The sequence below is a fragment of the Rhinatrema bivittatum genome, chromosome 3 (genome assembly GCF_901001135.1).
Source record: "Rhinatrema bivittatum chromosome 3, aRhiBiv1.1, whole genome shotgun sequence".
NCBI classification, from domain to species: Eukaryota; Metazoa; Chordata; class Amphibia; order Gymnophiona; family Rhinatrematidae; genus Rhinatrema; species Rhinatrema bivittatum.
The window spans coordinates 137,822,351-137,837,788 of record NC_042617.1 but is presented as its reverse complement, the minus strand read 5'-3'; positions in this window follow the sequence as shown (position 1 = coordinate 137,837,788).

Sequence of the window (15,438 nt, the reverse complement as noted above, 5' to 3'; positions counted from 1 at the left end):
TCTCTACAGCTCAGCAACCCTGGGATCGCAGTTCCAGTATCTGAGAGACTTCAGTCCTGCCGGGCATACCAGCTCACTACTGCCACCTCTGGTGGTTCTACTAACCTGTCTAATAAAAGAACTATCTGTGTCTGTCTCCATACTCAAGCCTAGCCAGTGGTCCCTCTCAGGATATCCTCCTGGGGGTGCTGTCATCTGCCATCGGCCCAAGGATTCACTAATTTACATTAAGTGTTCGTTCCTTACACTACTAGAGTGGTATCAGAACAGATTGCCACTCTGTGGGGAGCCAACCCACAACAGATTACTAACTCCATCTACGGAGTACATCGGACTGCTGACTACTCTCCTCGGGGGAGCAGATTCCATTACAGACTGCTACTCCTCCTCTCTGGAGGAACAGATCTACATCAGGTTGCTAACCCTTCTCCTCTGGAGGAGCTGATTACTAACACTCTGCTAACTCCTCCCCTCTGGGGAAGCAGATCCATAACAGATTGCTACTCCTCCCCTCGGAAGGAGCTAATTGATATCAGATTGCTAGTTCCACTTCTTTGGGGGACCAGATCCACAACAGATTGCTAACTCCTTAGCAGATATACAACAATATATTACCATAAAGTGATTTGGCTATATAGCAGGGTAACTTTAGGCCTAACCGGCTAGCATTTAAATATGGCCGATTAGGCCTAAAGTTATCCAGCCTTGTGTGGCCAAATAACTGGCTAGTTACCCAGATATCTTCAAAAGATATGCAGGAAACTAACGCTCCTTACTGAAGTAAATAAAATAAAATCATGGGTCTCCTATCTCAAATCCCCCCTCCCTCCCTATCATCTACCTGCTGCCCCAGACCCTTCTCCCAATCCCTTCATCTGGTTTAAATAAAAAGTAAACCACAGCGCCAGACTTGGCCCTCCTCTTTCCCTCCACCCCCACTAAATATAAAAAGTAAACCCTAACTAATGACCCCCAAACCTCTGCCTCCCCCCCAGCATCTGACATCTTCCCATCCACTGAGTACCTTAAGCGGGCCTATTTCTTACACCGGGATCTCATAGCAATGCAGTCCCACCCCCACTTCCAGTGTTACTCTGGTGATAACACTGGAAGTGTACATTAGCAGCGTAATGGGGAGAGGGGGTTTCAGGCCATGAGGCCCACAAATTTATTTTATTGACTTTAGTAAGTAGCTAGTTATCGGGCCACACAAGGCCAGATATCTTTAGGCCTACTCTAAAGCAAACCTAAACTTATCTGGCTAACCTAGCTAGATATACCCAATATTTGCTAGGTTTAGCAGAATAACTCAATACCTCCCCAGAACGCCCCCAAAATGACCCTTTTTTATCCGTCTACATTATATCCAGATAGCTACTTATCCAGCTGTAATTTAGATGGATAAGTGCCTGAATATTTGAAAACAGTTCATTGTAAAGCCTATACGCTGTATTTCTTGTTCCATGTAAACCAATGTGATGTTCCCAACGAATGTCGGTCTAGAAAATCTTTAATAAATAAAAAAAAATTAAAATGAATATGCCACATTTGTCATTTAGTCAGATAACTTAAGTTATCCGTCTAAATGGCTTTGAATATGGACCTCGTGGGGTTTAGGTGTTCTTAAGGCATAGCTGCTCAGAGCATTGGCCTGTTGTGACAGTGTTTTGTTGTCATCTTTTTCAGGACCCATTTTGTGGGAAGTACCCCATATCATTGCTATAGGGACAGATATGGCACCTTTTCATCATGATGTAAATATATCTAAGCTGACAAGATACCATAGTATTGGAAACATGAAGTGATGCTTCCTCTAAATAATAGAAAGGTATGGTTAGCTTAATGAGAAGAGCGTCCAAGAAAAATCTTCACTATTTTCAGTGATGATACAGATAGGTTTGCATGCATGCTTACTTCTAAAGAATGAAGCACATCTCTGCTCCTGCTCTGTTTTTGACATTAACATCTGCTTCTTTATTGATTGCCCACTTGTCTGCCTGAACTGTTATCTTTCCCATGGCTTCTAGGAGACAAGGCCTCCATCCCCTGTGAGCCCTGACATCACTTCCTGCCTCGTGGGACATTTTAAATCCTGGGTCTGCTCAAGGAGTTTTCATCTCTGCTCCTGCTCTGTTGTCAGCATTACAATTTGCTGTTTTACTGACTGCCCATCTGTCTGCCCACAGCATATAGGGGCAGGACTTCCATATGACATCAGACCTAATGTCACTTCCTTCCTTGGAGGACCCTTTAAATCCCAGGTATTCTCCCTAGCAAGCACCTTTGCAAGTCCTCATTGAGACCTTTTCATCTGATTTGTTTCTTCTTTTTTCAGTTTATGGCTTGATTATACCTTGTTTCTGACCATATCTTGTTTAATGGTTTTCTCTGCTGGTTTTTTATCTAACATTATTTTACTTTTCTTCTCTATCTCTATTCCTGTCATTACTGGTTTGGGCTGATATGGTTACCTGGGCATTTTATCTTGCCCCCTCACAAAGCTTGTTATCCAAATCGTATTCCTATATCTTTCACTGATCTACCTTTCTGATCTACTCATCCCTCATTCTGGCTTACTCAGTGTTAGATCTCTTAGTGCTAAATTTGTTTATATCAGAGATTTAATCTGTTTCTAACTTTCAGATATTACATCTCACAGAGACTTGGCTAAAGAAGGGTAATCCTTTTTGTCTAACACAAGCTTGCCCTCCCAGATATTTATTTTTACAAATATAGAGGGATCCTCTTTTTTGGGGGGAGGGGGAATGATTACTGCAATCTTTTCTAAAGCTTTGCAAATTAATGAATTAGAAATGTGTTCTTCCACACATATTGATTTTCTTCTGTCTCAAGCTAACCTTGGGACTAAATGTTCTTTATTAATTTATTAACCATCCTGAATCTACTTTTGCTTCTGTGTCTGAAATGATGAAACTTATTGCAGACATTTCTGTACACCATCAAAAATTAATTATCCTGGGTGACTTTAACATTCATGCTGACAATTCCGCTTGGGTTGCAGACACTTTTCTTGCTTTAACTTCTGATTTAGGCCTTGTCCAATGGGTAAACTTTCCCCACTCATAAAGCTGGTCACATACTGGATCTCATTTTTTCCTCCGGAATCATTATGTTAGTTGGTAACTCTATCACCTCATGTACTTTTCCTTGGACTAACCACTCCTTAATTTCTTTTAGACTCTTTAAGATTGCCCAATCTAGGAATCTTAAACAGGATGATCTAGATTTAGTAGTAACTGAGCTTACTGATTTTCTTGACAATTTTGATGCTTTTTCTCCAGGCCTTCAGTTTGATTCCTGGAATCATATTTAAGCAATGCCATCAATATAGTGGCACCTTTATCACAGCACATAGTTAATCATCATCCTTTGCAGCCCTGGTTCCATGCTAGTATTCTGAGAAATTTGAAAAGGCAAGTCACTACTTTGAATGGTCCATCGACAATAAAATCAAATGGGTGGCAACGAATAAGTACTACCAAGCTGGACTTCTTTCTGCTAAGAAAAAAAATAGTTTTCTAACAAGAATAAATTAGCCAATAACTATCCTAACAGTTATTTAAAATTATTGCCCAACCATCAAATAGACCTGCTCCTTTGTCCCCTGACAGCACTGTTTGTTCAACTAATAGCTTTGCTTTTTTCTTCCCAGACAAGATTAGTTCTATCTGTAAGGACTTTGGTGCCAATAATGACTCTGATTGTTCTTCTCAGTGCCTTTCAGATTTCTCTTTTCGTAGTAAGTTCATGTCTTTCAATTTGATTTCCGAAGCTGGCACTGAATTATTGTTGAAATCATTTCATCTCACTAAACCGAAGCTTGACCCCAGGTTTTTGAAAAATTCCTATCTTGGTTTGGATAAACCCTTGTGAATTATCATAAATTTATCTTTGTCATTTTGTTCTTTCCCTAAACAATTAAAGTCGGCCAGAGTCCACCCACGCCTGAAGAAATAATCTTTAGATCCTACAGTTTTGGCTAACTACAGACTTGTTTCAAACCTTGCAGTTTTGTATAAAGTTATTGAAAAAGTGGTAGGAGGCCAACAAAACCAATATCTTGCACCCATTTGTCAGGTTTCTAAAAAGGCCACAGCACTGAATCCGCTCTGCTTGTTCTTATCAACAACTTTAGGCTTCAGTCCAGTGGGTGCAAGGAGGCCCCCCTTGCCTTCTTGGACTTGAATACAGCCTTAGGTACTATTAATCATAGTCTACTGCTTGACCACTTCAAAGTGATTGGGCTCAATGATATAGCATTGAGTTGGTTCAGTTCATGTTTATTAAACCTCAGTTTTCAAGTTGAATGGGAACAGCAACTTTCTGAATCTCTGCCGCTTCCAAAATTCCCCAGAGTTTTATTTTGGCCCCTCTTCTCTTGAATATTTTTCTGTCTCTTTTAGTTACCTTAAATACAGAATTTCAGATTTCAACCGTCAATTTATTCCAATGATATTCAGATTGAGGTCCATATTCAAAAGCCATCTAAATGACAAAATAGGCATATTCAGTTGCTTATCCTGCTAAATTATAGCCAGATAAGAAAATGACCAGCTATAATTTAGCCTGATAAAAAAAAGGGTGTTCCAGGGAGGGGTTGAGTTATCCAGCTAACTCAGCCAAATATCGCATATATCCAGCTAAGGGCCTGATCCATCAAGGCATTTTCCTATAGACACAGAATGGGAGAAATGCCTTAGTGAATCAGGTCCTAAGTTAGCCATATAACCTTTCACCTGTTTCCAAACAGGTCTAAAGTTATCTGGCCTTGTGTGGCCAAATAAATTGCTATATATCCAGATATCGTCAAAAGATATCCGGGTAAGAAGCACTTATGAAAAAAAAAAAGAACTAAAAGGACCTATTGCTTGATTTCATCTCCTCCACCACCACCCCACCCCCCACTACCAAATAGGCCATGCATCCCCCACCTCACATCTCAAAATGACAATAAATTTCCCGGCATCACTAAGAGACATTTGTTCCCCCACCTCACCCCTCCCCCGACAAACCCTTCCTCAGATTGAAACCTTAAATAGAGGCCAGGCACTCCCATTTCCCCTTCCCCCGCAATGTTATCTAGGATCCCGCCACACTCCCAATCTCCTTGGACCCTCCCCCAATTTCCTAAGACCTAAAAATTCCTGCTGGGGATGGAGTTTGCACTTACCTACTCCTGGCGAGGTCCAGTGCAGCTTCTCTCAAAGCTGCACTGGAAATGTAAACTACATTCAGATTACACTTCCAGTACTATATGTAAGTACTCTGGAAGACTGGGCATCCAAATGACATATGAAATATAACATGGACAAGTGAAAGATAATGCATATAGGGAAAAATAACTCTTGCTGTAGTTACATGATATTAGGTTCCATGTTAGGTGTTACCATCCGGGAAAAAGATCTAGGTGTCATAGTGGACAATACATTGAAATTGTCGGCTCTGTGTGCTGCGGCAGTCAAAAAAGCACATAGAATGTTAGGAATTATTAGGAAGGGAATGTGAATAAAACAGAGAATGTCATAATGTCTCTGTATTGTTCCATGGTGAGACTGCACCTTGAGTACTGTGTTCAATTCTGGTCACCGCATCTCAAAAAAGATATAGTTGCACTGGGGAAGGTACAGAGAAGGGCAACAAAAATGATAAAGGGGATGAACATACCTGGAACTTTTGACTTCCAGTCACCCTGAGATTACCATGGATTACCAGGGGGGGAACGGGGGGAGGGCAACTGCACCGTGGGACCAGATGCTCAAAAATGTGCTCTCATAAACACTCTTACATGTTCACACTTACTTTCACTGCTCATTCTCTCACATTCTCACATGTCCGTTTACACCTTTACTTCTGCCATTCTCCCACCAACACACACACACACTCACATCACTCCCTCTTCCATACACATATGCCCACTCACTTTCACACCCATGCTCACTTGCACTCAGCTCTCTCCTACTCACTTACATACACTCTCAGATCTCTTCTTCCTACACAAATACACACTCACTCACTCTCGCAGACCTGCTCATTCAGTCTCTCCCCCCCCCCCCCCCCTTTCAAAACACACTAGCAACAGCAGACTCTAGCTTGGACTCCTGGAGCAGCAGCCGCCTCTTCCTTCTCCTCCTGTGCTGCGGAGGTGGACGCTGCCTGTTTCTTACTCCTCATTTGATGCACGGGCAGGAAATTGCAATGTCCATTGGCCAAGGCAAACAGGATGGGGCAGGCAAGTGGTTGGATACAGGAAACAGGTTGTTCAGGAGCAGGTGGTGTCACAAGGAAGTGAAGTTAAGAGTTAAAAAGGTCCAGAGATGGTAGAAATCACTGTCGAGTTCCTCCTTTTTCAGCCGCGCAAGACCAATGACGTTCCTTTCTTCTTTCCAGGTCCAAGCAGATTGGTTTTACTGCAGCACCCGAAGATTTCCAGTATTGGCCCAGAGACCCGGTAATTCTTTTAGAATTCTGGAGTCTCCGGGCCAAATCCGGAGAGTTCCCAGGTATGGGGATGAATGGCAACCCTCGAGGAAAGGCTAAAGAAGTTAGGGATGTTCACCTTGAAGAAGAGATCACTGAGGGAGTATATTATGGAGATCTACAAAATCATGCGAGTACTAGAACGGGTGAATGTGAATCAGTTGGTTACTCTTTCAGATAAGGACTAGGGGGCACTATATGAAGTTAACAAATGGCACATTTTTAAAAAATTGGAGAAATTTCTTTCAATCAACGCACAATTAAGCTCTGGAATTCATTGCCAAAAGGCAGTTAGCTTAGTTGGGTTTAAAAAAGGTTTGGACAACTTCCTGGAGAAGAAGTTTATAAATTGCTATTAGTCACATTGACTTAGGGAATAGCTACTGTTTATTACCGGCATTAGGAGCATGACATCCATTTAATGTTTGGATACTTGCCAGGAACTTGTATCCTGGATTGGCCACTGTTGGAAACAGGATGCTGGGCTTGATGGGCCCTCAGTCTGACCCAGTATGTTCTTATGTTCTTCTAGTGCTGGAAGCTTAAACAGAGTGTAGTTTACACTTCCAGCGCAGCATTGACAGAAGTTACGCTGGACCTCTTCGGGAGCTGGTAAGTGCAGACCCCGTTCCCAGCAGGGATTTTTAGGCCTTGGGAAGTTGGAGGGAGGGTCCAAGGAGGATTGGCAGTGTGTCAGGGTCCTAGCTAACATTGCAGGAGAGGGTATGGGAAGGACTGGCCTCCATTAAAGGTTTCAGTCTGAGGAAGGGGTTGTCGGGGCGGCAGGGGGGACAAAAAGCTCGTAGTGATGCCAGGACAATTTTTGTCATTTTGAAATGAGGGGTGGGAAATGCAAGGCCTGATAGGTCATCTTTACTATTTGGGGGGAGGGAGAGGAAATCGGGCAATAGGCCCCTTTAGATATTTTTTTTTCCAAAAACACTGTTTACCCAGATATCTTTTGAAGATATCCGGATAAGTAACAAGTTATCTGGCCACACAAAGCCGGCTAATTCTAAAACCGAAATGGCTATATTCAAACATAGCAAGTTAAGTTTTTAAGTTATCTGGATTGTTTATCTGCAAATTTTCTGTATTTGGGTTTCAGGGATGATTTTCCGATACCATATATAGGACCGGGACATGGGAGGAGGGTGCAGAGTGCTAGGTCGGCATTGCGATTGGAGGATAAGGCCTGGGGGTTAAAAGGCTGATTTTTTTTTTTTTATGTGAAAGTGTCTCCTACCTATAAATCAAAGGATGAGCTAGGGGTGGGGGGAGAGAGGGAAATCAAAGCACCCAAACTCCTGGCTTCTGCCTGCCTTTTAACTAGCTATTTAATACAGACACATAAACACACTAAAGAATATGCCCCAATAGTTTACTTTTCCCCAAAACTTTTTAAGTTCTAAAATTTCCCAAAACAATACTTACCGATTTTCTTCAGCCGCCAGCAAGGTGATCCTCTCCTCTCAGTGCTCCCACAACATCTAATATGATGCTACCATTCAGCTCACAAGAAATGTACTTATTCTGTTGTAGTTTAGCTCCTCCCTGGCCAATCTGCTTCCCAGATTGGCTAGGGCTGGGAATGCTAGGGTGACAGCATCCACATCCCCTGGGGGAGGAGGAAAGTTATAGTCGTTAAGCAACATTGATACCTAACGGCCAAATTTAGGGTCAATGAATATAGGAAGGAGCCTCGGTGCCTGGCCTCTGTCATTGGAAACTAGCACTAGATGAAGTAAGTTATTTGTCAATATCAAATAAGGGAAAATAAAGCCCCAGGTATTTGTGAATTGAGGACTCATGATGCCTGTTCCCAACCCTGATTCCAATTAAACTAAAGCCCCAAGGATCAGGAAGAAACTGCCAGGCCCAAAAAAATAAAATAAAATAAGGAAAGACTGCTGTTTTGTGTGGAGTAATATATTACTGACATAGAGAATTAATGAGAGCTGTCAAACAAATAGGGAATAGAGTTAGAAAGGTGCCCGAGCACTGTTAAAAAGATGAATGCCATGACTGACTGTGAGGAAAGCAGTATTGTCTCTTTAAAAGCAACTCATTCCATAAGAAAGAGCAGACTGATTTTTTTCACAGCTGATGATGGATTTGTCACCTTTCCCTCTCAATGCATGCGATGGAGTAAAATACTGTTTTGTTTAAGTTTACTGTTTTTTGCCATGAGAGGAAAACAATATAAAAGTGACAAAATTGCTTCCATAGACTATGTAGAAATAAGGATCAGCAAATATGTTGGAGGTGATGCCTTTTTATTGCACTAACTTAGTACATCGCTGATATATTGAGCTAGTCCAATAAAACGGTATCACCTGCAACTTGTGTGTTGCCCCTTATTTCAACATATTCAACTTCCCATAGACTAAAACGGGAGCTGTGACAGGGGCCTTCCAGTCATACAACTGATTGAGGCAAGAATAAATAGATTTGAGTTTTTGGACTCAAAGCAGCATATAAAAAGGGTATATGTATGTAAATGAATATCCCCTCATGGGCCAGTTCATAACTGGAGCTGAATAGATCTTTCTGCGGTAGTTGCTTTTTAGCAAACTCAGATTTCCCCAGATATTCCACCATTTGGAGTCCAAAAAGACCAGAGGTGAATCAACCCCAGAGTACTTTTAGGTACTTAATAAAAATGACTCGCTATCTTAAGGCTGGAATTTTTGGAGAAATGATATACCAGATAAACTCTACTATTACTACTACTACTACTTAACATTTCTATAGCGCTACTCAACATACGCAGTGCTCTACAAACAACACATAAATCCACTGAAACAAATCAAATGAAAACTAATAATTAAACAAGAGATGTTTCAGACATGTTTCAAATAATGCTGCAACTATATTTAAGGCCATAATAAACCTTCCATTTTTAACATTTCTCCATTCTGAGTACATTCTTACATTAGTCTTGGTATGTTTCTCTTGCACCTTACAAATCATTACACTTGAAAAGGAAAAGTACAAAAAACAAACAAGATTATTTTCTCTTTCAGTAAAAATACTTTGTCCTTACCAGTTTTCAATGGCCAGGATTTAAAGAACCATTTTAGTGAAGTAGACATGACTGCAACCTATAACCTTGCCAATTTTCTTAGGCATGCAATTGCATTCCTATGTTTGCATTAGTGTGAACCTTAATTTAAATTCTGCATAGCTATATTTTTCACTTCAATTCATTCACCAGGACCAAACCACAAACTATAATTGCATTTATTGTAGAATCTCTTGGAGGTCAATCTACTAACGTGCATCGAACTTCAAGAAAGTTCAAGTGCTATTTTGCTACTGAGCACTATGGGTCTGATTTTCAAAGCCGTTAAATGCATAAAAACTGGTTTTATGTATGTGTAAATGCTGTCATAAAACTGATCTGGTCTCAGTGAGCCTAACTTTCAAATATATCAGCAAGGCCCCATATACACACGTGTAGAGGTCCATACAGTTATGATCAAATATTTTATAACCTGCGCAGAGCCGTCTGCATCAGTTTTAAAATATGCGTATCTCCACCCTCTAAAGTGTACGCGTACATTCCAGTATGTGCAATATTTTGCGCGTACTCGGGATTTTTGGATACAGGTGTACTCATTTTCATGCGCGCCCTCACGTCCAGTTATGCTGGGTGGGCTCATTCCATCATAATCCCCTCGGCATGAAAGTCTAACTTTTCAACTCATAACATGGCCAGGCTGACCTCCCTGATTGTGTCCAATGAGCACATGATCTTCCCCATCATGAGGGTTTGCCTCAATGCCTGCACCATGAACCAGGCCTGGCAGGGCAGGGGGTGTATTTAATCATGGAGCCTCCTATACCAGGACCGGATCTAATATGTTGTTGTCATAGGCAGAGTGCCACGGCAGCAACCCTTCTGAAGCTGTGCTAGCACTTGGTCCTAATGCAAAAGAGGCAGGCTCCACTTTGGTCTGGGTATTTGGCATCGTAAACATTTGGCACCCTAGTCAATTGCCTATGTTATCTATGCCTAAATCCAGGCCTGTTTTACACCCAGGAGGTAAGTGCCTCATGGGAACTGGGGGAAGGGGTGGGGGTCTAAAAAAATTAAAGTGGGGAAACCAGAGAGCACACTGGGGCAGTGTGCAATGCAACACATAAGTAGAGCTGTCAGAGCAGCATAACCCTGCAAGGAGCTCCAAAAAATACCATCAATGCCCTTATGCAACTAGGGAAACTCCAGGGCTGGTAGTGCAGGGCAAAGGGCAGCCAAGGCCACAGCACTTAGCATTAAAAAGATACATATTCAGTCACTGTCCGGACAGCAAAGTTAGCCAGAGAAAGTTATCCGGCTAGCTTTGGAGGTTTATTCAGTAGTGCAGCCACACTATTGAATATAGCCAACTATCTTAAAGTTAGCCGGATAACTTTCTCTGGCTAACTTTAGGATAGTTCTTTGGCACAACCAGAGTTATCCAGATACATTAATTGGATAAGTTATCCAGCTAACTCGTTAGCTAACTCGTTAGCTGGATAACTTATCCAATTAATGTAATGTCTCCTCAAAACACCCCCAGAATGCCCCTAAGTTATCTAGCTAAATTTTAGCTGGATAATAAGACATCCAGCTACAATTTAGCCAGATAAGTACCCAAATATTCATTTAGCTGGAAAACTTCTAAATTATCTAGCTAAATGCCTCTGGATATGGACCTCAGGGTGTCATTTGCTGAGACAAGCTTTGGGGGAATGGGGTGGGGGGTAGAAACCGATCTGCATATATTGATGTCAGAAGAGACAGTGAAGTACCACTGTTACTGTTAGTGTTTGAGGTAGTTGTAGGTGGATCCTTGGGCCGGTAGCAGATGACCACGCCCCCGGGGGAAGATCCCGAGAGGGACCACCGGTCAGGCTCAGAGTATGGAGACAGACACACACTAGTTCTTTTATTAAACAGTATATTGAACCACCAGAGGTGGCAGTAGTGAGCTGAAGTGTCCGACTGGGCTGTAGTCCCTCAGATACTGGAACAGCGATCCTGGATAACTGAGCTGTAGAGAAACTGAATATAGTGAGTAGGCAGGGAATGCAGAGTTCAGGAACAGAACCTTCATGGTAACACACAATGGTTTCTTGGAAGCAGCCCAGGAGCTGGAAAGAAGTAGGCCCTCGAGGAGCGAGTGCCTGGTTCCAGGGAATGCTCTGAGAGAGGGAAGGTAACTCACTGATGTTGTAGGCAGCGATGACTTACTGGCAGAAGTGGTATTCAGTAGCAAGTCCGGGAACAAGGGCCCTCGAGGAGCGAGTACCGGTTCCAGACTGCGATCTGAAAAGCAAAAGAGAAAGCGAGGCCCCCGAGGAGCGGGTACCCCTGGTAAGTCCGAGGAGGCAACGTAGCTTAGGTAGAGTAACCCTTGATAACTCGATTCGTTAGTGATTTCAAAGACCTTAAATATCCGGTGCGGATGACGTCATCTCAGGGGGACGTCCCTGAGGTTCGCGCCACTGCTGGTACTTCAGTCGGGGCTGCACCGAGCACGCACCCTTAGGCTCCGGGGAAACAATGCAGTGTGCAGCGTCTAGCCAGTCTAGGGACACTGGAGGAGGACGGCAAGAGGATGCCGCAGCAGCCGAAATTTCCAACAGGCAAAGAGGGAGTCGTCAAAGCGGTAAGGTGGGCATAGTGGAGACATCGGGCAGCGACGGTCGCAACAGTTACAATGAGTCAAGGGTTAGTTGGCATCAATAGAAACATTGGCATGACCTATCCAGGTATCTTATATTTTTGACTAAAGGACCATCATACAACAAACACTCTGCCAATCATTATTCAAATAGTGGGGGTTTTTTTATTTTCTATTTACGCATCCATCTAAGAACATAAGAACATAAAACATAAGATATACCATACTGGGCCAGACCAAGGGCCCATCAAGCCCAGTATCCTGTTTCCAACAGTGGTCAAGCCAAGCCACAAGTACCTGGCAAGTACCCAAACATTAGATAGATCACAAACTACAATTGTTTATTAAACACTGTAATAGCAGTTTATGGATTTATCCTCTAGGAACTTATCCAGACTTTTTTAAACCCAGTTTCACTAATTACTGTAAACACATTCTCTGGCAATGAATTCCAGAGCTTAACTATGTGCTGAGTGAAAAAGAATTTTCTTCAATTTGTTTTAAATGAGCTACTTGCTAACTTCATGAGTGTCCCCTGGTCCTTCTATTATCTGAGAGAGTAATTAGCCGATTTACATTAACTTGTTCAAGCCCTTCCATGATTTTGTAGACTTCTATCATATTCCCCCCTCAGTTGTCTCTTCTCAAAACTGAACAGCACTAACTTCTTTAGCCTTTCCTCATAGGGCAGCCATTCCATGCCCGTTATCATTTTGGTCACCCTTCTCTGCACTTTCTCCAGTGCAACTACATCCTATTTGAGATGCGGTGACCAGGACTGCACACAGTATTCAAGGTGCGGTGTGGTCTCACCATGGAGCGAAACAGAGGCATTATGATATCCTCCATTTTATTTTCCATTCCCTTCTTAATAGTTCCTAACATTCTGTTTGCTTTTTTGATCACCACAGCACACTGGGCCAACAATTTCAATGTATTATCCACTAGGATGCCTAGATTTCTTTCCTGGGTAGTAACTCCTAAGATAGATCCTAACATTGTATAACTACACAAGGGTTATTTTTCCCTATATGCATCACTTTGCACTTGTCCACATTAAATTTCATCTGCCATTTGGAAGCCCAGTCTTCCAGTCTCGCAAGATCCTCCTGCAATTCATCACAATCCGCTTGAGATTTAACTACTCTTCCTAATTTTGTGTCATCCGCAAATGTGATCCCCTCACTCATTGTACCCCTTTCCAGATCATTTCTAAAAACGTGTATTAAAAAGCACTGGTCCAAGTACAGATCCCTGAGGCACTCCACTGTTTACCTTTTTCCACTGGGAAAACTGACCATTTAATCCTACTCTCTGTTTTCTGTCTTTTAACCAACTTGCAATCCACAAAGGGACATCACCTTCTATCCCAAGACTTTCCAGTTTTTCTTAGAAGTCTCTCATGCAGAACTTTCTCAAATGGCTTCTGAAAATCCAAATATACCACATCTACCGGTTCACCTTTGTCCACATGTTTATTCACCCCTTCAAAAAATGTAGGAGATTTGTGAGGCAAGACTTCCCTTGGGTAAATCCATGATGGCTGTGTCCCATCAAATAATGTCTATCTAAATATTTTGTGATTTTATTCTTTATAACAGTTTCTACAATTTTTCCTGGTACTGAAGTCAGGCTCACTGGTCTATAGTTTTCCGGATCACCGCTAGATCCCTTTTTAAATATCAGGGTTACATTGGCCATCTTCAATCTTCAGGTACATAAGATGATTTTAATGATAGATTACAAATTTTTACTACTATGTCTGAAATTTAATTTTTTAGCTCTTTCAGAACTCTGGGGTATATACACCATCTGGTCCAGGTGATTTATAACTCTTCAGTTTGTTAGTCAGGCCTACCACATCTTCCAGGTTCATCGTGATTTGGTTCAGTTGCTCTGAATCATCACCTCTAATACAAGTCCATGTTTCGAGTCTTTCTGCAATGGGGGAGCACATTGCTTGATCTTCCAAGCTTGAACTATCTCCAAACATATTGAATAAGTTTTTCTGACACATCCATCTTGAACTCTTTGCAAGCAATTTCTCTACTGGAAGAAAATAGATAAAAAAAACATTTCAAAAAATACACCTTAGTTGCATGGTCTCCATAACCTCACTCAGTTGGATGACAACTTTGCCAGACACATTTAAATGATAGACTGCCACTCAGTTTCATCATTCAACCCATCAGTTTCACCACATTCAATTTAAAGATCCAAAACAGAGATAGCAGAAGAAGACCATATGGCCTATCCAGTCTGCCCATCTGCCCAATTAATTTAGCTTTATAATTCCCAACACTTCCTTAGAGATACCCTGTATTTATCCCATGTTTTCTTGAATTCAGATACTGTTTTTGTCTCGATCATCTCCACTGGGAGGCTATTCCATGCATCCATCACTCTCTCAGTAAAGAAATATTTCTTAAGATTAATCCTGAGCCTACTCCCTTTCACCTTCAACCCATAAAACCTCATTCTAGACCCTCCTTTCCATTGAAAAAAGCTCACCTTCTATGCATGGAAACCTTTGAGATATGTAAATGTCTGTATCATATCTACCCTATCTCATCTTTCCTCTAGAGTGTACATGTTTAGATCTTTAAGTCTATCCCTATATGCTTTATAATGAAGACTCACTGACCATTTTAGTAGCCATCCTCTGGACTAACTCTATCCTATTTATATACTTTTTAAGGTGAAGTCTTCAGAATTTTACACAGTATTCCAAATGAGATCTCACCAGGGACCTATACAGAAGCAATATCACCTGCCTTTTTCTGCTGACCATTTCTCTCCCTATGCAGCCAAGCATCTTTCTTGATTTTGCCATCTCTTTATCCACCTCTTTGGCCACCTTAATATCATGAGATACCATGATATCACCCCCCAGAGATCACCCCCAGAATCTGCTCTTCCTTTGTGCTTAGAATAATTTCACCTCCAATACCGAATCTCTCCCTTGAGTTTTATCCCCCTAAATGTATTACTCTGCATTTTTAGCATTAAATACCTTATGTTATCAGCACTCAATTATTCTAACATCTTGTGTAATGGACAACCTTTAAAAATCATCAAAAACTCAGCAGCTAGATTCCTGTAGAAAGTTCCTCTGAGAGCCCATATCACTCCTACTTTAGCAAATCTCCATTGGCTTCCTATATTGCAGAGAGCAAAATTTAAATGCTTTATGATGGTCTTTAAAGCTCATCAAGATGTTGGTCCCAAATAGTTACATGAGTTATCAGTTTTACGACTGTCGCTGCCC